Here is a 16,352-nt window from a genome sequence, read left to right as displayed (position 1 = left end):
ATTCTTTTGTTTAATCATTGAGTTTATCATATCACCAATAATAATCTTCTTATCCTCAATCAGTTGGCCATCATATGAATGTCCAACGAATGACGTACTTAGTCAATGCATGATTATGAGCCCCACATATTAACTTTACCATTCACCTTTCACCTCCCAAGACTGGTTTTTCTCCTAACTTAAAGGAACACCCACATTTTCTACTGTCAGTCGTCGTTCGTACCAAGTCTTTCTTGTATGCTCTATATTTTCCACTCCTCTCACAACCTATTAAAATAAATGAGGTCCTTTCTCTCTTTCCAGTATCATTGTCTGACCTCGTTATCACAGCTACAAAACCAATATCATACGCAATAGTACGAGTCAATTGCAATACGTCCTCATGGGTAGCAAACACCTACAAAAGGGATAATACATGTTTAGTCTTATTGAGACATTCATTTACTTACTTTAACAAAATACAAAATCATATCAATACTTGAGAAGTATTGAAGGCATCAAAACAATCAATATTTTTAAACACACTAGGTTCCTCTCCATTGTCTTCATTCATATTAACTTCTTTAGACATTATGCTTTCATATATCCATTGATCTTCGTCTAGCTTAACAAAACATGAAAAGAATTCAATGGAAAACTAACAATAACTAATGAAATTTCATACATTTAGCCTATACAGATTGACATATAATAATTCATACCTCTATATACATATAACAATAATTTATCTCTTAATAAAATACATGAATTGTTATTACTCATAATTAATTCTAATTATTTATAAATAAATCTATTTATTTTGGAAAACTTCCATGTTGAAATTTATTTAAAAATCTTCTACTCTAGAAAAGTATTTAGATATTTAGATATATCAATAAATTTGTTTTTTTTAACATATAATATGACACAATTTTATTATGTTTTTACTGTATGTACTAATATATTACATTAAAATTGAGAAGCATATATATGAAAATTTATATCTAAATTTTCATATTTTATACACTTGAATAAACTAGTTAATGTAATAATATTTATACAAATATATTAAAAAATCTAACTAAATTTATAAAAAAAACATTAAAAATAAAATTTATTTAATTTTTAAAATTTTTTAGATTATACGGATTGACAATCCATATGATTCATACAGATTGACAATCCGTAACAACCATAGGTATGAACCTTACAGATTGTCTTCATAAGGTTCATATGAATTACCAATCCGTATGGTTGTTACGAATTGTCAACCCGCATGGTTGTTATGAATTGCCAATCTGTATGATTCGTAAGGATTGCAAATTTGTATGCTTATTATGGATTCGCACAGATCAAAGTTGCAGTTGAAAAAAACTAACCTCCTTTGTCGTTGCACCGCAACACCCACCATGACGATAATCATGAATTGCGAACAAACCACCGCGACAATGCATTTCAACCAAACTAGCCACAACATGGAAGGAGGAGCTCAACCAAAAGAAAACGGAAATGAATGGTGTATGAAGAAAAATGAACAAATGAAGAAGAAGTTAATAAGAGTAGCTTTGGAATTTTTTAAAAAATGTTGGGTGTAGAAGAATTATGAATGGTGTAAGAAGAAAATCCCCATAATAGATGCTCTTAAGTCTAAATACTTTTGATTACCGAAAAAAAGTAAATATTTTTTTTTTGTATTTTTCTTTCTAAATCATACTTTTCATTATTTATCTAAATTGAAAATGTGTCTAATAAAGGGTACGTATTGCAGCTACCAAAAACATTTGGAAGACTCAACAAAAAGTGACAACTTAGCAATTATGGTCTCAAAACAGGTTAGTTGTGGTCTGTCCAAAGCCACCGAATGAAAATGACACTATTTTTGGACTTTTGGAGAGGGAGTAGTAATGACACTCGAAGCTACTGTCCATAACAAAAGTGAATGAATCCATAGAAGGAGAAGAAGAGTATCGAACAACAAATGACTAATCAACAACTTGCTTTATTGATGAAAGAAAAATGGTTTATATACTGCAATGAAAAGGAAAATCAGTTATAAGCAGTTATAATAAAAAAGTAGTAGTTATAACATAAATCAGAATACAAACTAAGCTATAACAGAATACAAACTAATCACTTTAGTTTATTAAGAGCCCCCCTCAAGCTGGGAATGTATATTCATCATTCCCAGCTTGGAACAAAGACCTTGAAAGATGGATGGAGATAAGACTTTAGTAAAAATGTTGGCGAGTTGCATGGAAGAGGAAACAAGAAGGAGCTTTAGAAGACCACTGTTGACTTTCTCATGAACGATATGACAATCTATGTCAATATGCTTAGTGCGTTCATGAAACACTTGATTAGAAGCTATCTGTATTGTTGATTTATTATCACAATAAGGAATAGCCAGTTGGACAAAAGAAACATGGAGATCTTGAAGAAGATAAGTGAGCCACTGAAGCTCACAGGTTGTTGAGGCTAAAGCTCGATATTCAGCTTCGGAGGAGCTGTGGAATACAGTAGATTGTTTCTTTGAGCGCCAAGAAATAAGTGAGTGGCCAAGATAGATGGAAAAACCTATGATGGAGCATCTAGAATCTCTACATTCAGCCCAATCAGAGTTGCTGAAAGCTTTGAGTTGAAGTGGGATGAGAACCAAGCATACCAAAATCAGAGAGGATATCTAATGTGTATTTCCATTGACACAGATGAATCTCTCAGGCGATGCCATGTACCATGCATCCGATCTATCTTTGGCGGTTCAGGTGCACTTCCATCTACAAATTTTACTTTATTCTTAGCACTCAAGGCTGTTATCATGGATATGCTCCATGAATGATAGTTAGTGGAATCTAAAACCGGGGAGATGAGAGTAACTACTGGATTCTCGCTCGGATGGAGGTATAAGAAACTATCCATGCTAGGTGTTTGTTCACTACCCTCACTCATGGTTGATAAGAAAGAATGGAAGATGAAGAAGAAAGGTTGAGTGCACAGTAGAGCTTTTCATATGAAGTGCTCTGATACCATAACAAAAGTGAATGAATCCATAGAAGGAGAAGAGTATCGAACTGTTAGTATAGAGCAATAAAAGAAGAGAAAGAAATAAAGGGAAAAGAGAAAAGACACAAAGTTTAATATGGTTCAGCACACAATGTATGTTTCTACGTCCACGGCTACACTAGGAGAACTTTTATTACTTGAACATATAAAAGCTTACAAGGTGTCTCTATATATAACACTAATGAGACACAAGTTTTTACAAACCAAGCGATGTGGGACTAAGACTACAAAATTCTAACAATCCAAGCGATGTGGGACTAAGACCACAAAACTCTAACATCGAATAGTAAATGACCAATCAACAAGCTTGCTTTATTGATGAAAGAAAAATGGTTTATATACTACAATGACTGAAGGAAAATGACTTGAAAATAAAATGCATTAAGCTGTATCTGTATTGTATTTATTGGTCACCAAAACATACCTGCAGGGCCCTTCTACTTAGTCCCAATTCACAAGCCTTCTCTTCAATCTTGATGGTGATTGTTTATCTAACTTTTTGTAAACCCTTTCTTCATCATGTTGGAATATTTTGTTGTTTTCAATATGACAAAAAGATTGAAAAAAAAGAGAGAAAATAATGCTGCTATTATTTAACTGCATTTCCTTAATTTGTGACGTGTGAGCAACTAAAAATCTGTTTACAACATGAAAATATTTGGATAAACAATGTTTTATTAATATACTGAACAAAAAAGTCATCCATTAGTTTTATATGGTTATTATCAATCATGATAAGGTTATTAACTTTTTATAATATAATTATCTTCAAAGGTATACATATAATATGATTTTTGATTAGTTGATATACAATGTAAATATTATAGTACATATATATTGTCATTAAATAAGGTGGGGCCAAAATAATCATACATACCAATTAATACTTTTTATTCTCGACCAGAAAGAACATTTGTTAAGTAATAATCCATACATACATTAAATTTCCTTTATTTGAAAATATTAACTAAGGGGTACATGGGTGTTTAGGGAGACATTGATCAATTTTGTAGTTTAAATTTGTCATCATTTCTATTTTTATATCAATATTAAATCAAATCAACACAAAACGTAACTCGTATATATATGTAGTAGGTCTTTTAAGCATGTTGTTAAAGTTTTACTTTTTTTTGCTTGAGAAACTATATTTAATTTAATGATTTTTCTTTTACATGAAAAGGATTAATGTCTAGTCGTGGTTGGAGTTAACCTTAAAGCATAAGCAAAGTGTTATTTATGTGATATATATAATATAAAAGATATGATGGATTCTCTTTCTAACTCAACATGCATGAGCCTTGTGAGAGTAGATCGACAAGAATGCAGTGTACCACACTAGTAAATAAACACATAATAATATACTTGCTCTGTGTATATTTTCGCTTCTTTAGTGTGGTGTTGATGAGCCTTGAATGATGCTTGATGCATGCATGCCTGGTGGAGTGAATGTCTCTCTCATGAATAGTGATTTCATTTTAGAGTCTATAGATAGAGAAAGAAGGTGATGTCACAACTACGTGTTAATAGTGTCTCTCAATCATATATAGCCATCGGAACTTCTTCAATCTCTCTTCCAAGATTAAGAGCCACAAACAGTCCTAATCTATACCTACCACACAATATAATTAGTATCAATTCCAATGTCTCTTTGCTTATTCTTTGGTTCCGCATGAAGGTTCATTTTAATTTTAATTAAATAGGAAAATATTTTTTGACATCAATGTGAGACAACGAAAAGTTATACCTTTCAATTTTGGAGTTGGAGTGGATTGTTGAGATACTATGTACGAGAAAGATAAAACATAAGTGAGTGATGAAAATAATTATATACAATATTAGATATGGTGTGTCTACTTTTTCTTTTTATTTTTCTTATATTCAAATAAAATGAATTGTATCATATACAGCAATAGTTCCATGGTGAGAGACAGTCAGATATATTTCATCTATCAGCAAGATTTGGAAGAGAATAGATGAAAGGAGGAGAAGAGAGAATAAGGAGACGAATGAAGAGTAGATCTTTTATTTGAAAGAAGGTTATAATTCGACGAGATATTTTTTAAAGAAAAAACATGTAATTTCTTTTTAATAATTTTTTTTAGGTAATCAAGATATTGTAGAAACAAAATGAGAATGATGTATTTTCTTTATGAAAAAAAAGTCATAATAGGATGAAAGTACATTATTGCATGATTTAGATATTAGATATTGTATTATTATCTTCATGACTAATAATTAGTTATTAGTCACACGGTCGCTTAAAAAGGCCATGCCTAAAATCATTTGTCAACAATTACATTATGATAGCGAATTTATGACTAGTAAAAAGATTACTAATAATTATAGTGAGCATCAACAAAACCTCGTTTTTTATTGTTATAAAAAGACTCATTTTATTACTAGTAAAAATTCATTTAATTAGCTTTTGCCTATTCTAGTTTATCCTTTTGCAAGTTCATTTTCATTTAAGGGAAAATTGTAGTTCAGGATGAATTTTAATGGTTATTAATTTGTTGTCACTATAATTGTGACATGAAACATATTTTGTTGTTAGTATTGAATTTTGAGAGAATGAAAGGAAAGTGGAAAAGAATGCAATAGTAGAATGATTGCATTACTCTCATGACTTATAGTACATGATTAGTTTTTTTTTTTACAGCACTTAGTACATGATTAGTTATAAAAGAGTCACGATTATCATTGAATGCCATTTCCATACGAAGCTTTCGTTTACTCATAACATAATCCTGACTACATTTTAAAGTGATCATAACTTAATTGATTCAGTTATATATTTATCATTTAATCTTTTAAAAATACAAGTGATATTTATTAATTAGATTTTTTTATCCGTGAAAATTAAACAGGAGGTTTATAACACTTACCCATCTTTATTAATTAATGAGGTCGCTAAAGAAAGTTGCCGGTAATATCAATATATTCGGCAAAAGCAAATCAGTAGTCATTTAAATGTTCTTAAAGTTTACAAGTTATAACAACAGAACTATGTGGGTATTACTTTTAGTTAAATTATCTTAACCATTTTTTTGTCTTACAAGATATCCTTAAAGTAATCATTATTTGAGTATTGAAAATGTCTCTTATGTGTGAATGCTCGATCTCCAGCAAGGTTAAACCCACAATATTATAAAATCCATTTAATATAAATACAAGCTCGATTATTACAAGTCCTTGTGGGTCTATCTTCAAAAACATTTTATTAATGTTACCATCATTTTTTTAGGGGGGACAATTAACATAGAATGATAGAATGCCATTAGTTTGAACAAATTTCTTAGGTACAACTGGTGGGAACATTTGTCAATTTAATCCATATCTTTTCAAAATCTACTATCACATGCTTGATTGCAATTCAAACCACTAATAGTTAACACTTCGGTACGTATCAGTTCCAACGGGACCACAATAAATTCTAAGGAATATTATGAAGAAATTAAGGAGCAATTATTTAAATTATGGAGTCTATTGTTTATTCTTTGTAATGATCAAGGGGATTAGACATTGCAGAGCAGAGATATTTTGAGGTTTTAGGAAGACGCGGACATCTGAAAAAAGGAATGATGTTAAATTAATTAATTATCAATTATCATTATACTAATATTAATATAAACTAAAATTCTCTTTCAGTCTTTCAGAAGACATGGGACATATATATATATATATATATATATATATATATATATATATATATATATATATATATGAACACAAAATGATGTAAACACACTCGTGCTGTCTTGGAAATACAAAGGACGAAAGAAAGAATTAAAGCATGCACGGGGATCTCTGGTCAACACAAATACCCCTTTTGCTAAACACGTTTTATTGTGTCCCCTTTTTCGTACACAAAGTTAACTCCTATCTTTGTTAAAGGTGCCCTAACCATGCTATACACTATATATTGTTACATTATTTTTTCATGAATGACAAACCTATGCGTATAGTGCTTCCCCCACTTGTGTTATCCAAGCATAAAATTGTACTTGCATGCTAATATGTTATCCCCTCTCAAAATACTGCTATATGTTTTTCAAATTTCGAAAAGAAACTAACTTGAATTTGCGAACAATTTTGTAGGAGTTTTGACCATATTGGTGTTATCTTCACCTCTCACGGAGCTGGATATATATATATATATATATATATATATATATATATATATATATCGTTGGTTACTTGGTTTGTTTTAAGTAATGTTGGGAAAAGGAAAGGATATACTTGGTGAAGGTGACATTTGAGTAATTAGTTTAAATATGGGTCTTGTCGTTCATGAATTTTTTTATTTAAGAAAATAAAAACAAAAATATATTTATTCTATTAGAAACTTAAATAGATATTTAATATTTTAAAATATTTAATTAATTATCTTAACTAATTTTTAACCCACACTAAAAAACTAGATTTAACATAGATTTAAATATATTTTTCATCTGTGTAATTTATCAATTTTTTCATTTTTGTTTTAGTCCTTATTAAATGTATTTTCTTTATTTTTTATCCTTAAAGAGCTTTAGATAGTGTTTTAAACAATGAAAAAAATATTATCTAAAGTACTTTAATGATAAAAAAATAAGACAGACACATTTTGCAATGACTAAAATGAAAAAAAATTACAGGATATAAATGAAAAAAATACTAAATTGTAGAAATAAAAAAGTATTTAAGTCTCTAACATATTAAAATTCATTTTGGATTTAAAAATTACTTTAAAATTTTGACTAATTTGAGTTAAGTAATTGAGTAAATATATACTTGAGTGGATAACATTTTTCATAAACAAGACTTGAACCATTATCTAAGGAAAACTAAGTTCCTAGTCACATGGACTAACATATACTTTGGCAAACTCTGGGTTGATCAACAATTTTAAGAAAAATCCAAATTATTTATACATATTATTTTTTTTATTCATAGGAATAAAAAATAATATTAAAAAATTTATAACACTCATGTATGTTGTTCAACTAACTGAGATAAATACCCTAATATTTTATACGTAATATAAGAATAATTCTAAATAAGTTTTTTTACCCTAACCATAATATTTTTTGGTAAAATTAAGAAATCACTATAAATAATTCGTCAAGCATAACACTACTATAAATATTGTTTTTAACATTGGTAGCTTAACATCGATTTTAGAAATAACCGATGTTAACAAAAATATGGTGACATACTCGTAAATAACATAAGGTCGTTAACATCGATTTTTTGTAAAACTGATGTTAATATCCTTTTTTAAAAAAAAAAACCGATGTGTTTTAAGTTAATTAAAAGCCTAAAACACTTCTCATCCCGTGCTTACTCTCCCAAACCCCCATTTCACCAGAGTATTTGAGCACTTTCACCACCGTGACTCGCGATTGTCACCATTGCCACTGCCTTCACTCGCAACTCTCACCACTGTGACATCATCACTTTCACCGTTATTTGTTGGTTTCGTCGTCATTGTTCATCAGTGTCAGTACCTGTTTGGGATGCTTGTTCTGCGACGCCGTCATCACCATGTTCCATTAGCTACCATCAGTCGCAACTGCCCTCCAAGGTTTGTTCTTCTTTTAGTTAGCTAATAACTTGTTGGGATGCCATCATTGTTGTGTTTTACTTTTGTTGATGAAACACTGTCTTAAATTGAAGTTAGTTTGAATGAAGAAATTAGTTCTTCACACACACACAGAAGAAGTTTATTCTCAAAAATAGTTTGGAATTATTGTTGAAATTAGTTGAACACGAAATATATATTGTACATTGTTGTAATGTTATTTATCCATGGTGATTTGCAGGTGACCATGAAGCATTGCATGAGCAATTGCAAAAGATTGGACCCTACAGGCCTTGCTTATACACTTATGAGTTACTCTTCAAGTTACTGCCATACCTTAAACTTGGTAAAGATGAGTTTCTAGAGTTACTTTTGTTGTTGTGTTTAAGTATTAATGGTCAGTAAAATGGGCAAGGCATTATGACTTGGATTTTTTATGGTTTGTTTTATAGTTATTTAATTTTGAAAAATGATGAAAAGAAATGTAATGCTAAGCCAACCTCCTATATAAAAGCCTAAAAGTAGAATGTGTACGAAGCAAGCTAATTGTCTCTATTTAAAATTATTATAACAAGTTCAATAAACTTTCTCTTCTAACTGTCTACTTTGGCTGATCAATTATCATTAATAATTGTGTGTCATCTTAACTCCTATAATATCACAATCCTTGAATTAATCATTGTAAGCAATCTTTGTTTGGAGACAAGAGAGTAAAGTTTGTACTACTATTTGCCTATTGGGTTGCTACTCCATGCTTGACATGTGCTTTCACTATTGTAGACCTTTGTGAAGGTTGTTATGACTTGTGATTTTGAAAGACATGTTGTCTATATCTGTTGGTGTAATCTGGAATATTTGTGATGCACATTGCCTAAATCTTAACGTAGCTTATGCATGCTTCCTACGCCTGTATTTGTCATGCCACCAATAAACCTGCTCCAACATTTACTTGTCAAGATTCAGAACATAATGTTGTATGCCAAGTAAACTTGGTAAAATATTTTATCATTAGATTTAGATGCTTATGCCCAAGAATTTAGAGACTTGAATACCAAGATAGAATCAAATAAAATATAGTCTGTTAATATGATTATTCCCATTAGACATAAGATAATAAAGTGCCTAAAGTAAAGTCAGGCAGACTCAAGCCTAATTGCTTATGTAATTTTGTAGGCACTTTTACTTTTGTTGTTTGCATCGTGATCACGATATTCATTGTTGGAGACTGTTAGTGACCATTATCACAGAAACGAATGTCTTTCTTACTTTTGTTAGGGTCTTTTTTCTTATGACTCATTTTTTACCTTGTTTTATGTCATTAATGAGTATTGATTTATATGCAAGTTATGTTCATGATGAGTGAACCTTAGAATCCCGTTTGAGATTAAATACAATGATTCTTGCGGACATTTTATATTAACTGTTATATTGAATCTTGAATTATCCATTTGGAAAATTAGGGAAGAGTCATATTTTTATAGTACATTAAGGTTAAGTTTATTTTATTAAATTTGATGAAATTTCGGTACAATGCATTTCTCGTTGTTCTCTAAGTGCATACTTGATTGTCGTGGAATTAATCTCACCGCTTTCATGTCGTATACTTGAAGACCAATGCGAAGTGTTGTCGAAATTTCATTAAATTTAAGAAAAGATACTTAACCTTGACATATGAATGTACTATAAAAATATGTCTTCCTGAATAGGATAGGGCTACACCTTTAATGAAAAAGTGAGATTTTCTTGCATTGAAAAACTTTATGAGTATCATAGAGTTAATAATTAGATGGATCGATGTTGGATGAACGCAAGTCGCATGAGCCCTTTGTATGATGAAGGCGTGGAACAGTTCTTGGAATTCACCTCCAAAAGAAGTTGATCAGATGAGGATGGAAAATATTTTTGTCCTTGTATAAATTGTTTGAACGGGAGATGACAACTACTTGACGACATACGGGAACATCTACTATGTGATGAGATTAAGAAGAATTATACAACATGGATATCACATGGTTAATTGACAAACATGTAGATGGACTCCCAATCTGAACCGACTGATGTACAAATTGGAGATCGCTTAGAGGATATGATTCGTGATCTTGGACAAGAATCTTTTCAGCAAGCACATGCCCCTATGTATGATACATTGCAAAGTGATTTGAAGAAGGCTTTGTATCCGAGGTGCAAGAAATATTTGACCTTGTTGTCAGTGGTTTTAAGTCTGGTTAATGTCAAGGCTAAATATGGGTGGAGTGACAAAAGCTTCACATCACTTCTTCAGGTGGTGCTAAGAGCTCCCTTCACTCAACTCTTAATGCCAACATCGCTTTGGCAAGAGACAAATCAAACTTCAAGGGGCGTGTTTCAAATCTTGAGAAAAAGATTTCAGGTTTAGAGATGCATACCATAGATGCTAAGCCCTTGGCGAAAGTGAATGTTGAAGAGGTGGGTTGGTTGTGGGTTGCATCATCTTTTGTGGTCAGCATGTGTCGACCATGATCTAAGATAGAACTTAGATCAATAAGTTGGTTCGACACAAAATCTTTGTTGAAGAATCCCTGGTTAGTCTGAGACGAGATGGTTGTCAAAGTGTTGGCAGAGGAAAATTCTAATGCTTATTTTTTGTCTTTTGAGGAGGTTCATGACCAGCTTGGCCATCTCGGCTATCTTTGGTAGGAATCTAGATAGGGAGGCTATCAGGCCGGCTAACCATTGTGCTTCCTTCAAGTTCTTTGGACTTCTCATTTCTAAAATGGCCTGACACTTGTTGAGATTTGCATGTATTTCCTTGTGGGTTAACATAAATCCTATGACAATGGAAGGTTGGATCAATCCTCGACATGTTAGCTGTGGACCATGCAAACAGGTCTACATGTGCCTGAATAACCTGGTGCAGACTGTTCTTGTCTTTACTAGTGAGTTGATTGCCGAGTTGGGCGACTTGTTACTTTTTTATACCGAGCTGGAAGGTACACATTTCTTCAATTGGTTTGATCTTGTTATCATCATTAGTTTTGGGATCAAGGTCTAGTTTTTCTGATCCAGGCTCTTGCTATAATGTCCACATAGTGGACAACTTGACATGTCTCGTCTTTCACTAAGTGACCTATTTTCATGCTTGCCATGTAGCATTTCCTAGCCATCTTTTGATCTGCGTGAACTATTATTATGGACCTGGTTTCTGAGGAGAACTTCATAGCCAAGTGAGGGGTGGACATTATGGCACCTAGAGTATTTAAAGATGGACGATTGAGGAGTATGTTGTAGGAGGTGTGATCATGTACTACTACATATTGAATTTTCAGGTCCTTATGTTTCGCCTCCTCATGTCCGAATCTTGTGTACAACCATATGCACCCCCTAGTACCTATCTTTTCTCCAGCAAAACCGAATAGTGAAATCATCATGGGGGAGGAGTTTTGTTTATGGGATATTCAGTTGTTTGAAAGTGTTCCAAAATAAGATATCAATCAAACTCCCCTGGTCGATTAGTGTTCTTCGAATTATGAAGTTAGTGATTTCAACACCTATTACAATTGGGTCATCTTGAATTGAATCTATTTCTTTGCAATTAGTTGACGTGAAGGTAATCACTGACATATTTGGGGCCGTATGTGGAGAGACCATGTTAAATGATCGGACCACTCACAAATGTCTTTTGTGAGCAGACGTCGTTGCCCCTCATTCAGAAAATCCTCTTGCAATTGTATTGATGACCCATCTCAGCTAATCAAGGGGCTTCTCTTCTCTTTCCCTAAAGCGGCTTCTATGCCTTTTGATCTGAGAATGATTGTTATAGGCTCATTCTCTTCTTTTGTCCTGATCTTGTTGGTAAGTTCTATTATGAGGTCAGTAGGATTAAGGCTTGTGAACGAAATCCTTTAGATTGTCCAACTTGATAAGATCCTTAATATTGTCTTTTAGGACCCCACATTCTGCAGTTGAATGTCCTCGGTTCCGATGATATCATCAATGCTTGGAGAAGTCAACCTTGGGTGGGGTATTAATTCTCTTCGGCATGACTAAGATCTTAGTGGCCAAGGCTTGATAAAAAATGTGTGACCTACTTGCATTGAGAAGGGTATAGTGTGTAATGGGGTTCTTGGGGTGTCTGATCCCTTCCCCCCGCATCTCTTAGTTTGGTAAGCTTTAGCTTGTCTGCCTCCTTCTTTGTCGATGTTGCCTCGACTCTAACTTGGTTGCTGTACTAGGCAAACTCTTCCATCTACATGTATTTGGCCGCTCTCCGTTGATGCTCATCCTTGTTAGACGCAGGTTTTATGCACAAGTTGTTAACAAAAGGTCATATCCTGAGGGCTATTATTAAGTGGTGCATAATGACCACCACATCCAAATTTCATATATTCAAAGTAATCTTCCTGAAATGCTCCATAAAAGTTCAGGGAAGTTCCTTCTTTTCCTGCCGTATGTTGACTAAGGCCACTGAAACCAGGTGATAAGGTCAACTAGTCGTAAACTACGTGTCGAAGTAGGCTGACAATGTGTCGAAGAAGTCTACTATGTTAGGGGGAAGGCGAGTGAACTAGTGGAGGGCTTGCCCCTTTAAGGATGTAGGGAATACGCGACATAGCACAACATCATTTGTAGTATACCGACTAATTGGTGACATAAACATCAAGGTCTTTATCTGGGTCACTAGTGCCATCATACTTTTTTATGGTCAAGTTCTTCCAGTTGGATGGGAGTGTGGCTTCCATCATGTCGGGAACAAAGGGGTTCTTGAAATATTGTCCCAATGTGCCTGTGGACAAGGAGTGTGTGTCTTGTCTGACACTAACATTGGTGGCCCTAGGCATTTTGAAGGTTGTGAACTCTGCCTCAGCTTTGACTAGTGTTTCGTTGTTAGGTCACTATGATCGATTAAGGTCTCTCAGTTGGTCATTTTCTTGTCGAATAGCAGTGACCTCTTCAACATGAATTAGATGCATGTTCGATACTTGTGCCTGCAACCACTTGACCACTAAAGACAAGTCAGTTTGCTCCTCATGCACTTCCTTATGTTAACACCATCCTCTTTGCTCTATTTTTGTTGTGTTCATTCATGTTCGCATGATTGCCATACTACTTGGGGTCGGGGATTATCTTACTCGACCCCACAGTGGTGCCAAAATATTCCTACCAAATAATAGTTGAACACTGTCTTTATCGTTGAAGGCTTCTTCTCCTACCTTTTCTAGCTTGTACTTGGTCGAATGGTGTAGTTTAGGGGGGGGGGGGGAACCTGCAGACTATACTCTAATGCTCAAGTTAGGACTCTTGGCCTTGAGCAGTAAATAGGGCAGTAAATGCACCCAAAATGAATCGTGATTTTTGCCTCAGGATCTTATCCTATTTAGACAAACCTTATTACCTTGGACCTTGGGTCTGCATTTATTACCATCACTATTAGAAAATATGCTTTCTACATCGGTTATTTATGACTTTCTACATCGGTTTTTAACCGATGTTGAAAGTGCCGATGTTGAATATATTATCGTTAACATCGGTTTTAAAAAAACCGAAAACTGATGTTAACGTTAAATTTACAACAACGGCTTTTTAAATAACCGATGTTGATGATAAGAATTACACCCAAAAAAATGTATTATTGACAGTTAACATCGGTTTTTTGGAAAAATCGATGTTAACGTAACTTAACATTGGTTTTTTTTATATAGAAAACCGATGTTAAACTATGTGTTAATGTTGATAGTTAACATCGATGTTTTACAGAAAATCGATGTTAACGTATGTGTTAATGTTGACAGTTAACATTGGTTTTTTGAAAAAACCGATGTTAATATCCAAAACATTAACATCAATTTACTACAAATAACCGATGTTATTTTTAGGATTTTTTTAAATACTCTCTATTTTTACAAAAAAACCAAAATTTAACTTGTAAATTTAAAATTAGATCACACAGCATATATCATTTGCATTCTGTTTTCAAATAGGTTTAAGCAGAAAACTAGCTAGTAAACTATTAATTGTAAAAAAATCAATTGATAACTATGAATAACTATCAACAAAGGTTATTCAATGTTAAAATGAAACAATAATTGTAAAAAGTGTAATGCAAAGTACGATAAACTAATTAAGTAACCTAAAGTTACATAGTTCCCTAACATCCTATGTTTGATTTCTAACTTTTAGATAATACTGTGCCCACTGGATGCAAAGCGCCATGAATCTCTCTGCTTCCAATGATCTAACATCATTAAAATACTGCATGATCAAATAAAAGATAAATTAATAATGTAATAACAATGATAAGAAAATCAACTTTGTTTGAAATAAACAATTACTGTTTCCCAATTATTCCTGAAAGTTCCTAAGATTATCGTGGACATCTAGTGCATGACGTAATAGCCGCACTCAGTGCTTCCTTTTTGTCTATTACACTAAATACATAATGAAATTTGGATATTAATTAAACGTTAACTACAATTAGTGCACACACACATAAACAATATATATAAGTAGAAGTTTTATTTAAATCACGTACCTTAACAACAATCTACCTAGCAGCAGCCTTGGATTTAGGTTGTGGAGTATCATCAAGTTCTTTCAAAGCACTGTTGAATACGAGGAACATTAAAATATTGATGTTGTTGAGTTATGCTAATGCAAATGTATTGAGAATAACACTAAACTGTTAATTATTCCCTTAAGGTAGTTGTCTGGCCTGTTATGTAAAGAACAAAACCAGACAACTAGGTTTTCCTTAGGCAAAATGACGACCATTTGCCAGTGTCCGCTGCAGTGGAGACGAATATGGGTTATTGGAGTAGTATAGATTATAAATTCATTTGTTATGTTTGACTTACCCATTCAGGTAGGTTCCAAAATAGACACCATGTTTTGAACTCTGCATCCAACTCTTGATGTAACTTTCCGATTCAAATTGCGATTGCCCAGATCTCTGAATGGACTGTGGCTCGAGAAATCCATACACATCGTAACTCCCCGCTTGCAAACTTGTCTCAGTCAGATGCCAGTGTTATTAAGACAAAGTTAATTATGTATGAATTTAAAACAATCACTTTGGTAATTAACAGTAATCTAAATTGACTTACAGAATCCACAACTATATAACAGATATGCTGAGACATTGACCACTATGTGCAATTTCAGAGAGATTTTCATGCTTTATGTACAATGAGAAGTTTTGATTAAACACCCCGAACACAAATAGTCGTGGGATGGTCAATATCATCAGATACAGGGGATCATCGACCTCATGATCCGGGCTTTCTGGAGGTTTTGCTGGAGACACAGCTGCCTGTTGATCAAACATAGTTAATTAAGAAGTTTTGATTACAGTGAAAAAATCAATTGAAAAAAAGAAACATATAATCATAGTAAAATGCATGTTCTGATAAACGCTTCACGAGATGTGTCGGCCAAACAAGGAAGGTGTTAAGTTATAACTCTGTCATACTCACCAAGTTGTCCGATGCATGAAAATCTCACTTTTTTGATACAGGTGTGGCCCTATCCCATTCAGGAAGACCATCTTTTATGGTAGCTTCGTATGTCAGGGTTAATTCTATTTTGTTAAATTTGACAAAATTTCAGTAGCATTTCGCATTGGTCTCCAAGTACACGACATGAAATCGGTGAAATTAATTTCCCGATAATCAAGTATGCACTCAAAGAACAACTAGAAATGCATTGTACTGAAATTTCATCAAATTAAACAAAATAATTTTTACCTGAACGCATGAATCTACCATAAAAATATCAG

The sequence above is a fragment of the Glycine soja genome, chromosome 10 (assembly GCF_004193775.1).
Source record: "Glycine soja cultivar W05 chromosome 10, ASM419377v2, whole genome shotgun sequence".
In the NCBI taxonomy this organism is placed as follows: Eukaryota; Viridiplantae; Streptophyta; class Magnoliopsida; order Fabales; family Fabaceae; genus Glycine; species Glycine soja.
This window is presented reverse-complemented; position numbering follows the sequence as displayed.